The following is a 14106-nucleotide window of genomic DNA, read 5'->3' as shown; positions in this document are numbered from 1 at the left end:
TCTGTTTTGGGTCTCACAAGCCAATATCAAGATGTTGACCAGGCTGGGCTCTTGTTTGGTGGTCCTAGGAAAGAATCCGCTTCCAAGCTCATTCAAATTGTTGACCAATTTCAGCTCCTTGCAGTTGTGGAACTGACGTCCCCATTTCTTTGCTGGCTGTCAGTGAGGGCTTCTCACAGCTCCAGGAAGTTGCCTCAATTCCTTTTCATATGGCCTACTACTTCTTTAAACCAGCAACAACACACTGAATCCCACCTTGTGCTTCTACTCCCTCTGACTTTCACTTCTACTTGCCGACCTGAGAAAGCTCTCTGAATTTAAGGGCCCATGTGATTGGATCAGGCCCAACCTAGATAATCTCCCTATCTTAAGGTCAACACTATGATAAACATAACACAATCACAGGAGTGATAACTCAGCATTTTCACAGCTTCCTGGGATTAAGGAGGGACATTTTGGGGGACCATTTCAGAAATTCTGCATATGGCAAACAACACCTAAATTTATTCCATATTTCTTTCCCCTGATAAACATGCTTACACCCTAGTGCATCAAACCCATTGAAGACCCTATCCCTTATATTTATTTTTGTTTTTCTTTTTTTAAAAAAAATATTTATTTACTTATTTACTTATTTATTTACTTATTTATTTGGCTGCTCCAGATCTTACTTGTGGCACGCGGGATCTTTGTTGTGACACGTGGGATCTAGTTCCGTGACCAAGGATGGAAACCAGGCCCCTTGCATTGGAAGCGCGGAGTTTTAACCACTGGAACACCAGGGAAGTCCCTATTTTTGTTTTTCAAAATATTCTTTTACCTTTTTAATTAAACACATAAACATAAATCTGACATTGTTTTACAAACAATAGCTATTCAAATTATTTACTGACTTCTTTAATAAGTTTACTGTGTTCTCTTCTCGAAAGATTACTTCTCTTCCTGCTGAAATATATCCTGTAACAGTTTTCTGGGGAGGGACTGTGGGTAGAAACTCTCTAAAAGTTTATGTATCTGAGAATGTCTTTAATGTGCTCCTAAGATCATTGTTTAATGTCAGCTTCAGATTGACAAATATTTTCCTCAGCATGTTGAAAGCATTACTTTGTTGTTTTCTCAATTTTCTGTCAGCCTGGTAAATGAGAGTTTTCATCTGTGTTATATTACCAACTTGGCTATCTTGTTAATCTGTATTTATGATAGCTCATTCCAATATATTCTTTTCCTATTAATAACAAGGAAAATAAATGAGCTACTAAATTTATTGTATCTGGGTCCTTTATAGGAGGATAATATATAGGACTCATTTCACCAGTTTGGCCCCAATTATGTTACTAGTTTTAAAACAGTAAGCAGGTTGAAGAAAAGCTCACTAACAGGCAGGACAATCTTCCTGCAGTCATTATTATTTCCAAAATTCATCATTTATTTATTGTTAGGAAAACAACAGAAAGCTTTTTTTTTTTTTTTTTTTTTTGCCAAACTGCTCAGAAACCCTAGAACATTTCATTGAAAATCAGAAACAACACCTTTAGGCAATATTCTTTTCATTCCATGTATATATTTTTTCTGTTTCCCAGGAGAAAGGTAGAGGAAACATTTGACAATATTCTCCTTAAGGGAGAAACTTGTTTTAATATTTACTTCTCATCAAATATTAACAATTTCTCACTTTAAAAAAGATAGAACATTAAAAGTAAAATAACTTGCTACGAAGGGAGTTGTCAGGAGAGATAAGAATTAATTTAATGCTGCCTTTCCATAGTACTCTGTTTTGACAAAACAACTTTCTGCATGGTTTTAATTGACATATACAGAGGCTTATTAGGAGGAGGCAGTGTGACTTGTAATTTCCTAAAGATAAAAAGTATGGTAAGACAAAAATTCTAAGCACCAAAATACTTAATGGAATTATTTTAAATGGTATACCTTCCCAAGATTAGTTTCTTATGAGACATGAAGTTCTAACACCATAACCAAAAGGCATCAGCTACCTACTTGCTTAAATAATATTATATTAGGACCTCAAAAAAAGGTGAGAATTTGGAAAAGCACGGAAATTATGATGGTGAAAATGGGTAGTAATTTTCGGAAACAAGGATGATGGTGAAAATGGGTAGTAATTTTCGGCATCAAAATGTATACGGAAATAATCAGTATTAAAGTAGAAAACCATTTGTCATAACATAATGGTAATCTTCACATTTGAATGTACATTAAAAGAAAATGCTCTTCCAATGGAGGCACTGTGTTAAAAGTGTTTCAAGAAACTTCCTGGGACTTCCTTGGTGGTCCAGTGGTAAAGAATCTGCCTTGCAATGCAGGGAGATATGGGTTCGACCCCTGGTCAGGGAACTAAGATCCCATATGCCGTGGGGCAACTAAGCCCACGCGCCAGAACTACAGAGCCCATGCGCCCTGGAGCCTGTGTGTCACAACTAGAGAAGAGAAAAACCTGCACACCACAACTAGAAAGAAGCCAGCGCACCACAACGGAAGATCCCAAGTGCCGCAACTAAGAACCGACGCAGCCAAAAAAAAAAAAACTTCCCATTTTAGAAAAGATTCAGCTAATAGTACCCAATATGCTTACTTCTAAATTCCCTTTGAAAACGCACATGGATTCACAAAAATGCAAAAAACTATGACAATTCTGGAAATCAAGGGGAAGCGATCAAGCATTTGCAAGAATCTGGGAAAAATTTCCACACTAAGACAGAGGAAGTTAATTTGAAAGAACAGTGTTGTGGTCACTTTGCCTAAAAACAAAACAGCACAACCCATTAGTAAATAAGCATAGAAAGGTTCAGCTGTGGCCCCTCTGTTAATTTCTAGCTCACTAGAAATTAATTAATTAATTAATTTCAGAGCTTTCACTCCATACAGAAAACATGTAAACACCACGTTATCATTTTCAGAGATGGTTAAGAATCCTGACCACCCATCAGTTCAGGGAAGGTTGGTATAATACCAGGTATGGTCCTAAAGTCAGCAAAACAGTAAAAAAAAAAACTGGTACAGTCCAAATGACCCTTGAAAATTCTCCAAGTAAGGTTTCATGGAGATGAACATACTACCTCTCTATGAGTCAAACACAATCAGGGTCTTCTCTAGCATTAGAAGCCAGAAGACATGGCTGGCTTGTGCCTGAGAATAACGTTGTTTGAACAATCAATATTGTGGATCACACACAGCATTTTAAGATGACAGATAATGGGAACTGAACCAAACAGAAAAGAATAGACTCCTTTTAGCCTCCTTTCGGGGCATATGCTTAATAGGTGGAATTCCAAGTACAGTCCACTGCCACTACCTCCCCAGTCTCTCTCTTCTTCTCACTGTGTCTGGGACATATAGCTAAATTAATGTAAGCTGAGTGTGCAAAAGATATGATGACTCCACTGATTGTCCCTTCCTGAGTTATTAGTCCAGTTGCATTTTTGCGAATCCATGTGCGTTTTTAAAGGGAATTTAGAAGTAATTCAAACACTTCTTCCCAAAACCCTGTGGCCAGAGGTAAAGGGGTAAGACACATCTGGTGGCACGGCACTCTGGGATATGCAGTCACCTAATGTGATATATTTTAATGGTAACTAAAGCAGGATGAGTTCTGGTAGCAGTGGATATTGTGGGATATTTCAGTGTTTTTCAAAGGACAACCCACAGACCATCTATGTGCTTGTTATAAATAGATTTTTGTGCTTTACTCTAAATCCATTGAACCTGGAGGAAGTGATCAGTGATTCTCCAGAAGAACTCACAGAACTCACAAAAGCTCTTATACTCATGTTTATCATTTATTACAGCAAATGATACAGATTAAAATTAGCAAAGAAGAAAGGCACAGAGGGCTGAATTCAGGAGAGCACAAGTGTGAGATTCCAGTTGTCCTCGTCCAACGGAGACATACAGATAGCACTTAAGTCTCCCAGTGACAACGTGTGACAACATGTTCAAAGTACTGCTAACTAGGGAGGCTCGCCTGAACCATAGTGTAGTAGAGTCAGGCACGTAGGCATGGAGTGCCTATGTGATGGACCTTAGTTTCTCAGTCTCTAGCACCTCCAGAGGTGAAACTGGTGGCCCTAGGCCACCACCATAAAGAACACTGTTAGCATAAACTATCTGATATGGGGGACGGAAAGAGGGAGGAGGAAAAGGAAAAAGAGGGATAATTGTCCAAATAGACATCAAGGCTTGTTATGAAACTATAATAATAAGACAGTGTGGGTTTGGAATAGGAATAAATAACCTAGAAAATTTACATATACATGAAAATTTGATTTATGACAGAGTTTTGTCATTGCAGATCAACAGGGAAAGAAGGTTTTTTTCCTATAAATCCTGCTGAATCAATTGGTCATCTATATGAACCAAACAATGACAATAGATCCCTATGTTCCACCATCAACAAGAATCATTTCCAAGTGGGTTAAATGTGTAGACAGAATTTAAAACCTTTTATAAGAAAAAAATTATTAAAATATCTATAAAGCCTTGATATTTGGAAGAATTTCTTAGGCAAGACATGAGAGACATTGCTTAGGCTAATCATAAAAGAAGAAACTAGTAAACTCAGGTACAGTAAAATTAATAACTGTTATTTATGAAAAGACAGCATCATACAAGAGAAAGACTAACCTCTAAGCAGACAAAACGATACACTGTGGATTAGTATCCAGATATATGAGGAACTTCTATAAATCAACAAGAGAAAAAGAAAAAGAACCGGTAGTAAATTGGGCAACCTATAGAAAGAGCAATATATCAAAAAAAAAAAAAAAGAAAGAAAAATAATGGCAAATAAATATATGAAAATATGTTCAACATTCTTATTAAACAATAATATGCAAATTAAGACCACTGAGATAATTCCATTTACTCTAGATTGATGAAAATTAAATCTGATAATAACATGTGTTGGCAAGAATATAAAATACTGGGAACTAAACTACTGCTAATGAAAGAACTACCACTTTGGACGACAGTTTGGATATTCACATATGCCATGACCCAGCAATTCTGCTCATAGATCCCTCGAGATCTCTTGTACGTGTGTGCCAGGAGAAATAAACAAGAATGTTCATAGTAGCACTATTTATAAGAGCAAAAAACGTAATGCATTCCAAATGTTCATTGACAAGGAAATAAATTTTGGCATATTTATAGGATGAACAGTAAACTATAGTTAAAATGAAAGAATTGTAGCCTATGTAACAACATGGATGAATCTTAATATTTCTAACACGGGGTGGCAAAAAACACATTACATAGGATTATATATAATGTGATGTCATCACTATATAGCTAAAAAAATAAGCCTAAATAAGCAATATATTGTTAGGGATCTCTTTCTTTCTCTCTCTCTCTCTCTCTCTCTCTATATATATATATATATGTATGTATGTATATACATATATATATATAAAACAACTGTAATACAACCATTCACTTTTACAAAATGAAAGAATATAAAAAAGTATAAGTTATTATCTATGATAGGTGAGAAGGCAGGAGGGTGAGAGAAGGAAGGAACATACAGGTAAATGCAAAGTGTTGTTTTATTTCTTGAGTAAGGTGATAAGTTCATGTGTAATGATTTTGTTTTTATGATTCGTAACTTCAGTTGCATGTATATTATCAAATGTTCTATGATACAATACTTTATTTGCAACTGTAAAAAAAGGAGGCTCAGAAGAGAATTGGGGACAGGATATATAGATGGATTTTTTTTTTTTTTTTTTGCTATAAAGCGGAGCAGAAAAATGGAGCAAAAACTGGGGTTTATGAGGTCAAGGGAAAGTTTTGTTTTAAGATGGGAGATATTACACAATATTTATAAGTTGATGGGAATAAGCCAGTTGAGAGGGGAAAACTGATAGTTTCAGAAGCAAAACCCTTAAGTAGATTAGAAGGGAAGAGATCCAGTGAACTGGTGAGAAGACTGGGAAACTGACACTATAAAAGAAGTAGAGGCAGAAGATGTGGGTATGGCTGCAGGTAAATAGCTAGAGGGAGGGGTATTAAGTTCTCTTCTGATTTATGTCCATTTCTTATGTGAAATAAGAATGAAGATCATTAGATGAGAGTGAGGAAGTGTAGAGGGTGATGGGGAATTAAAATAAAAGGTGTGGAAGAGTTATCTTGCCAGTTATCTTGATCAGTCATTGTGCTTTTCTTGTAAATTCCAGCTGCTCTGCTACAGGAACAAAACTGCATTTAACAAAAAGGGGAATTTTTCCATAGGAAGTACAATTTTTTTAAAAAGAGCAGACAAGGAGAAACGTGTATTCAAAAGAATTAATTAAACTAATGGACTATGGAATGTAAAATAGGTAATGAGATAAGTGAGGACCTAGAGAATAATGAAGGACATCAAAAGCTGGCAGGTTAATGGGTTGGAGGGTTCTGGAGGTACCTAAGACTTGTTTATTCAATAAATGATATTGGAATAACTAGCCATTGCAAGGGGGTAGTAGAATCCCTAATTCACCCCTCACACCAAAATAAGTTCTAAGTGACATGAAAACCTAAAATTTAACAATATACATCAATAAAAATGCATATATACATAACAGCTATAATTTCAATTTGAAAAAGACCTCTAAGCATGCTATTGAAGGAAATGTTTGATAAATATGACTAGAGGAAAATTTAAAACTTCTGTATTGCAAAAATATGCAAATATTTGTATATAATTCTTACCAATCAATATCAAAAAAAGTATACCCAAATAGAAAATTAATCAAAAGATATATGTAAGCAATATATAAAAGAATACAAAAAGTTAGAAATATTTGAAAAGATATTCAACCCCACTAGAAAGCAAAGAAATAGAAATTAAATTTAAAAGCAAATTAAATAAGGTAAATGATAAACTGGGGAAAATATCATATATATATTAGAACGCTTCCAAATGAAAAGAAAACTAAGAATTCTACCAAAAATGTAGCAAAAATGTAACTAATTTGCAAAAGAATAAATATAATTAGATAAGATGTTTATGGAAAATATTTAACCTCATTATTTGTCAATCAATACACATTCAAACAATTAGTTATTCATTTATCAAATATGGAAAGACTTCTTTTTAATGAAGAGATTCCACGCCCATAAAGCTGTGGAAAATGGGCACTCTCATGCATTGCTGATTAATTATTATATGTTATATAATTAGGCTGATATATTATGATTTGATAATAAGGTCAAATTTTTATATAACCTTTGATCCAGTAATTCTACTTTCAAAACTTTAACCTTAGGAAATAAACATGGATGTGAGTAAAGAGGTATCTGTAATCAGCATTGTGTGTAAGGGGCAGGCAGGTAGGGTGGGGGCAGAGGTGAAGGGAGAATGTAAGAAATCCAGGAGGACTAATGATGAAAAATCTGAAAATGAAATTAAGAAAACACTCCCATTTACCACGGCAACAAAAAGAATAAAATATCTAGGAATAAACCTACCTAAGGAGACAAAAGACCTGTATGCAGAAAATTATAAGACACTGATGAAAGAAATTAAAGATGATACAAATAGATGGAGAGATATACCATGTTCTTGGACTGGAAGAATCAACACTGTGAAAATGACTCTACTACCCAAAGCAATCTACAGATTCAATGCAATCCCTACAAACTACCACTGGCATTTTTCACAGAACTAGAACAAAACATTTCACAATTTGTATGGAAACACAAAAGACCCTGAATAGCCAAAGCAATCTTGAGAACAAAAAATGGAGCTGGAGGAATCAGGCTCCCTGACTTCAGACTATACTACAAAGCTACAGTAATCAAGATAGTATGGTACTGGCACAAAAACAGAAATATAGATCAATAGAACAGGATAGAAAGCACAGAGATAAACCCACGCACATATGGTCACCTTATCTTTGATAAAGGAGGCAAGAATATACAGTGGAGAAAAGATAGCCTCTTCAATAAGTGGTGCTGGGAAAACTGGACAGCTACATGTAAAAGTATGATATTAGAACACTCCCTAACACCATACACAAAAATAAACTCCAAATGGATTAAAGACCTAAATGTAAGGCCAGAAACTATCAAACTCTTAGAGGAAAACATAGGCAGAACACTCTATGACATAAATCACAGCAAGATCCTTTTTGACCCACCTCCTAGAGAAATGGAAATAAAAACAAAAATAAACAAATGGGACCTAATGAAACTTAGAAGCTTCTGCACAGCAAAGGAAACCATAAACAGGACCAAAAGACAACCCTCAGAATGGGAGAAAATATTCGCAAATGAAGCAACTGACAAAGGATTAATCTCCAAAATTTACAAGCAGCTCACGCAGCTCAATAACAAAAAAACAAACAACCCAATCCAAAAATGGGCAGAAGACCTAAATAGACATTTCTCCAAAGAAGATATACAGACTGCCAACAAACACATGAAAGAATGCTCAACATCATTAATCATTAGAGAAATGCAAATCAAAACTACAATGAGAGGGGCTTCCCTGGTAGCGCAGTGGTTGAGAGTCCACCTGCCAATGCAGGGGACAGGGGTTCGTGCCCTGTTCTGGGAGGATCCGACATGCTGCGGAGCGGCTGGGCCCGTGGGCCATGGCCGCTAAGCCTGCGCGTCTGGAGCCTGTGCTCCGCAACGGGAGAGGCCGCAACAATGAGAGGCCCGCATACCGCAAAAAAAAAAAAAAAAAAAAACTACAATGAGATATCATCTCACACCAGTCAGAATGGCCATCATCAAAAAATCTAGAAACAATAAATGCTGGAGAGGGTGTGGAGCAAAGGGAACACTCTTGCACTGTTGGTGGGAATGTAAATTGATACAGCCACTATGGAGAACAGTATGGAGGTTCCTTAAAAAACTACAAGCAGAACTACCATACAACCCAGCAATACCACTACTGGGCATATACCCTGAGCAAACCATAATTCAGAAAGAGTCATGTACCAATATGTTCACTGCAGCTCTATTTACAATAGCCAGGACATGGAAGCAACCTAAATGTCCATCAACAGATGAATGGATCAAGAAGATGTGGCACATATATACAATGGAATATTACTCACCCATAAAAAGAAACGAAATTGAGTTATTTGTAGTGAGGTGGATGGACCTAGAGTCTGTCATACAGAGTGAAGTAAGTCAGAAAGAGAAAAACAAATACCGTATGCTAACACATATATATGGAATCTAAGAAAAAAAAAAAGGTCATGAAGAAACTAGGGGTAAGATGGGAATAAAGACACAGACCTACTAGAGAATGAACTTGAGGATATGGGGAGGGGGAAGGGTAAGCTGTGACAAAGTGAGAGAGAGGCATGGACATATATACACTACCAAACGTAAAACAGATATCTAGTGGGAAGCAGGCGCATAGCACAGGGAGATCAGTTCGGTGGTTTGTGACCACCTAGAGGGGTGGGATAGGGAGGGTGGGAGGGAGGGAGACGCAAGAGGGAAGAGATATGGGAACATATGTGTATGTATAACTGATTCACTTTGTTATAAAGCAGAAACTAACACACCATTGTAAAGCAATTATACTCCAATAAAGATGATAAAAAAAAAGACATCCAGGAGGCCAAAACTACCCTCCTCCTCAAAAAAAGAAAAACATAAAAAATAAGTAAGTTAGGTGCATCAATGGGATGGAAAAGTCTGAAGCCATAAAACTGATGATATAGAAGAATATTCAATGACATGGAGAAAAGTTTACAATATGTTGTGAATTTGAAAAATCAGATTATATTATATAATATGGTCTAATTTTAGTTTTATAAAAGATACACACACAGGAAAAGAACAGGAAAAGCATAAGCAAATGATAAGTGTGATTATCTATGGACGCTGGGAGTAGTATGAAACATTTTAAATTTTATTTACATTTTTCTCTGTTTTCACATTTTTATAAAATAATATTGTTCTAGGAAGAAAATACAGCTATTATCATTATAAATGAATGAACATAGCTTCTTTTTCTTCTTCCCCTTATTCATAACCACAGTAGAAGTAATATTAAAAGTGTGTTCCAGATTTTTTGTCTGCCCAGGTCTTCTATGGCTGAGTACTCCAAGTTAATATTCCATTATGATAAAATAAATCCATACAGGATTTAGTTGTGTGACACCACTTTTTTTTTTTTTTTTTTTTTTTTTTGCGGTACGTGGCCTCTCACTGTTGTGGCCTCTCCCGTTGCAGAGCACAGGCTCCACATGCGCAGGCTCAGCGGCCATGGCTCACTGGCCCAGCCGCTCTGCGGCATGTGAGATCTTCTCGGACTGGGGCACGAACCCGTGTCCCCTGCATCGGCAGGTGGACTCTCAACCACTGCGCCACCAGGGAAGCCGTGACACAACTTTTTAAAATGCTGCATTGTTGTGATAGATCCTCATTGAAAGAATAGTTATATTCTTGAGAAGATGGACTGGCTTTTCAAACACAAGATAGGCAGAGATTCTGGAAAGTGTAAAAGTCTTCTCTCAAGATCAGTTACATAGTAATTCTTCCTTTTTAATACTGTATTCCATGTAGGAATAAATAAAGAGCATCAGACATCCATTTGATTGCACGTACTCTGGAAATTGTAATGATGATGTCTTTATAGTTATTTCTTTCTACTGACTTACCATGTACTCAGAAAACATTTTCAGATAAAAGTCTGTTTGGGAACACTGAGGCAAAGCCCCAACTATTTCAAACCTATTCTATTTTACATCCATATCTTAAATATACTTGGAGAAATTAAACCTTAGAGATTCTTACATATACATAGAGGTTGTAGTCCAAATGGATTAAACCTTTTCTCAGGCAACAGGTCTGCTTTATCCAGGGATAAATTAGTTGTAAATATGTAATTATCACCATGAAAATCCTAATGAAAATAAAATGCACCATATTTCATATTAATCACAGTCCTCCCTGGTAATAGCAAAAAAAGAGATTTTCAGAAACTTTCAAGCATCTGGCAAGTATATGTGAGGCGGCAGACAGAAGAGGTAAGAGGAGTGGATGTAGAAATGGAATGTATTTCTTCAAAACTAACCCCTTGTCAAACCTCAAAAAAGAAGAAAAGGAGAAGCAAAAAGAATTTTTGTCTATTTTAAAAAGATAGTATTCACAGTAGACCAACAAAATAATGATAGTATCACAATTCCTGATGTCAGCACCCTTCAAACAACACAAACCTTTTCTCTTGTGAAAAAGGAATTAATGAATACACAGAGGTGGATTCAATGATGCCGACTCACTAAAAGAATGTGTCTTGATGATTATCAAATTCTAAGCATAATATTGAAGTTGCTGAACTATGAAAATGCAGAGAATCCAAATACATACTAATTCATCAGGAGCAAAATTTTTAAACTCAACATTTTAAATGTGCTTATATTTTTTAAAGTTTTAAATTAAATCAACCATATAATTTTTTAAATTAATTATTTATTTATATTTTTGGCTGTGTTGGGTCTCCGTTTCGGTGCGAGGGCTTTCTCCAGTTGCGGCAAGTGGAAGCCACTCATCGCTGTGCACGGGCCTCTCACCATCGCGGCCTCTCCTGCCGCGGAGCACAGGCTCCAGACACACAGGCTCAGCAGTTGTGGCTCACGGGCCCAGTCGCTCCACGGCACGTGGGATCCCCCCAGACCAGGGCTCAAACCCGTGTCCCCCGCATTGGCAGGCAGACCCCCAACCACTGTGCCACCAGGGAAGCCCCAACCATATAATTTTTAATGCAAACAATTTTCTGAACATATGATATCAATAGTAAATTTAGAAATCTTCCTTTGGAGTGGGTTTTCTACTAATGCTGTATTGACTGACTTAGAATTTTTCAAATTCAAAACAAGTGATGAGATTTTAATTTTTCATCAACAAATATTAGGATATTTGAGATTTTGTTGAGCATGGGACCCTCTCTTTAATGCCATAGCTCTGTTTTCTAACAGGCAAGCCCATTTTATCACATAAGAAAATAAAACTTTTTAAATAGGAGCAAATTCTGTCCTCATTTTTCATTTGACCCCATAGAGTAAACAGTATTATAATGAAGACATGATGTTTTTCCATGTTTGACATGCAGCATTTTTTAGAATCCAGTGTGTGTGTGTGTTAAAGACAATCATTCACTGGGTAATTTTAAAATCAAATATACACTTACCTGTCCAGGATTCATAAGGCAGAAAGGTGACTAGAATCATTGAAGACCCTCTAGATATAAAAGCTGACTCTCTGTTTTCATGGAGATACTAGAGAGATTTAGGTGCTTAAGGATGGCTCCTCAAGAACTCATCCCTAATTTATCCAATCATCAAACACTTTCTGAAATGTATGTTCCTTCAGCACTCATAAAACAGTTTCTATTACAATGTTTGTTAATTCTTTCTGCAAATATGTGTTAAATGCTTGTGATGTATATGGGCAGCAGTAGGGCACAGAGGTTAGAACACAGGCCTGGACTTCAGACGGACTGATGTGTGATTCAGCCCAGCCACTTGGAGTCTTGTGACTTTGGTTAAGTTGCTTAACCTCCCTAACCTTTGTTTTATTCACCTGTAAAGTGGGATAATAGTAAGTATATTCCTATACACAGTTTATTTTAAATACTACTTGAAAGAGTAAATAAAATAATAAATTTAAAGCTCTTAGCTCACGAATTAAGAGCTTATTCAGCGTTGGTAAATATTATCTATTATTATTTATTCTACTACTACTACTATCCTGTACTTAGTTTACTAACGAGAAAACCAAAGATATAGAATAACCAGAGCAGATCCTACCTGATCTCTTAGTCTTAAAGGAGAACATATCATACACAGATGAAATGTTAAGTAACCACCCAAGTGCCCCATATGAGTCTGTAAGATGCAGGAACATGAGGCTCACAGGTGGCAGTACAATGTGGTGGTTATGATTGTAAATTCTGCCAGAGTCAGTTCCTTCTGTTCAAATCCTTATTCTAATACTGACCAACTGTGTCACCCAAGGCTAGTTATTTAACCTCTCTGTGCCTCTGTTTCCGCAAATGTAAAGTGAAATAATAAGAGTACATCCCTTAGAGGGTCATTGGGAGGATTAAATGAAGTAAAGCACTTGTGAGAGTGCCTGGCCCAAAGTGTTTACTAAATGTTAGTGACCATTACACACTTCTTGGTATCCAGCTCAAGACCTAGCAGAGTGATGTGCAACAAATATTTGTTGATTTGCTAGCAGTAATGGTATGAATACCAGACTACAGCCCTGTGACTAGAGTGTCATTAATTTGTAATTGAAGGGGAAAGAGTCATTGTGGGCTATGGAAGTAAAATGAATGCTCCTACAGACACCCAATTTCTTCCTTTTCTCACTAAGACAAGAAGTAAACTGAAAGTTTAAGGAAAGGAAGAAGAACATATTGATTGCAGCTATAAAGCAGTACATAAGGTAATGGGATAAACTAAATGTAATCCATTGACATTGGGCATCTCTGCCCCTGGACTTTCTGATTTGACTAAATCTGGTGGTAGTACCCCAGAGTTCTGGAACTCCAACTACACTTACTCAGTGTTCTTCAAACTGTATCCATTGTCCTGTGACATGTTCATCACTATTCCACGGGGAAAGTAAAAGGATGGGTGTTTTCCATGGTCAAATAGCTTTGGGAAACACTGATAAACACAGTTAGGTAAGTTTCTCAGAGGTTTTTTATGCATGAATCTCTAGGAGAGAATAAGATGCAAATACAGCACCTCCCCCAATGTATTCAACTGTGGAACTCTTTTCTCATAGAAAACCTATCATCATTTTCTATTGCACAGAAGGGAGGTGGGGAAATGCTGCTTCAATTGGAAGGAAAAATCTTATCAGCAAAATAACAAGTAATATGGAAGGTATTTACATATTTAGGGGAAAAAGGGAGAATTAATGTTTTGAATACCCATGAAATGCCAGAAACTTAAATGACAACTTAAATAATCCTTGCAGTCACTGCATTATGTTTTATCACCAAGATTTTACAGATGAAGAATTTGAAGCTGAAAAATTAAAATAAAGTCACACAGCTATTGTAGTAAGGGAAAGGGTGCCTGTTTTCATTAATTGAAATACTTCTTAAATATATGGAATTGCAAACTGGAA

Source organism: Delphinapterus leucas, chromosome 11 (genome assembly GCF_059928025.1).
Source record: "Delphinapterus leucas isolate spDelLeu-1000000601 "Yukka" chromosome 11, BTC_Dleu_Yukka2, whole genome shotgun sequence".
Lineage (NCBI taxonomy): Eukaryota > Metazoa > Chordata > Mammalia > Artiodactyla > Monodontidae > Delphinapterus > Delphinapterus leucas.
Note: the sequence above shows the minus strand (reverse complement) of the source record.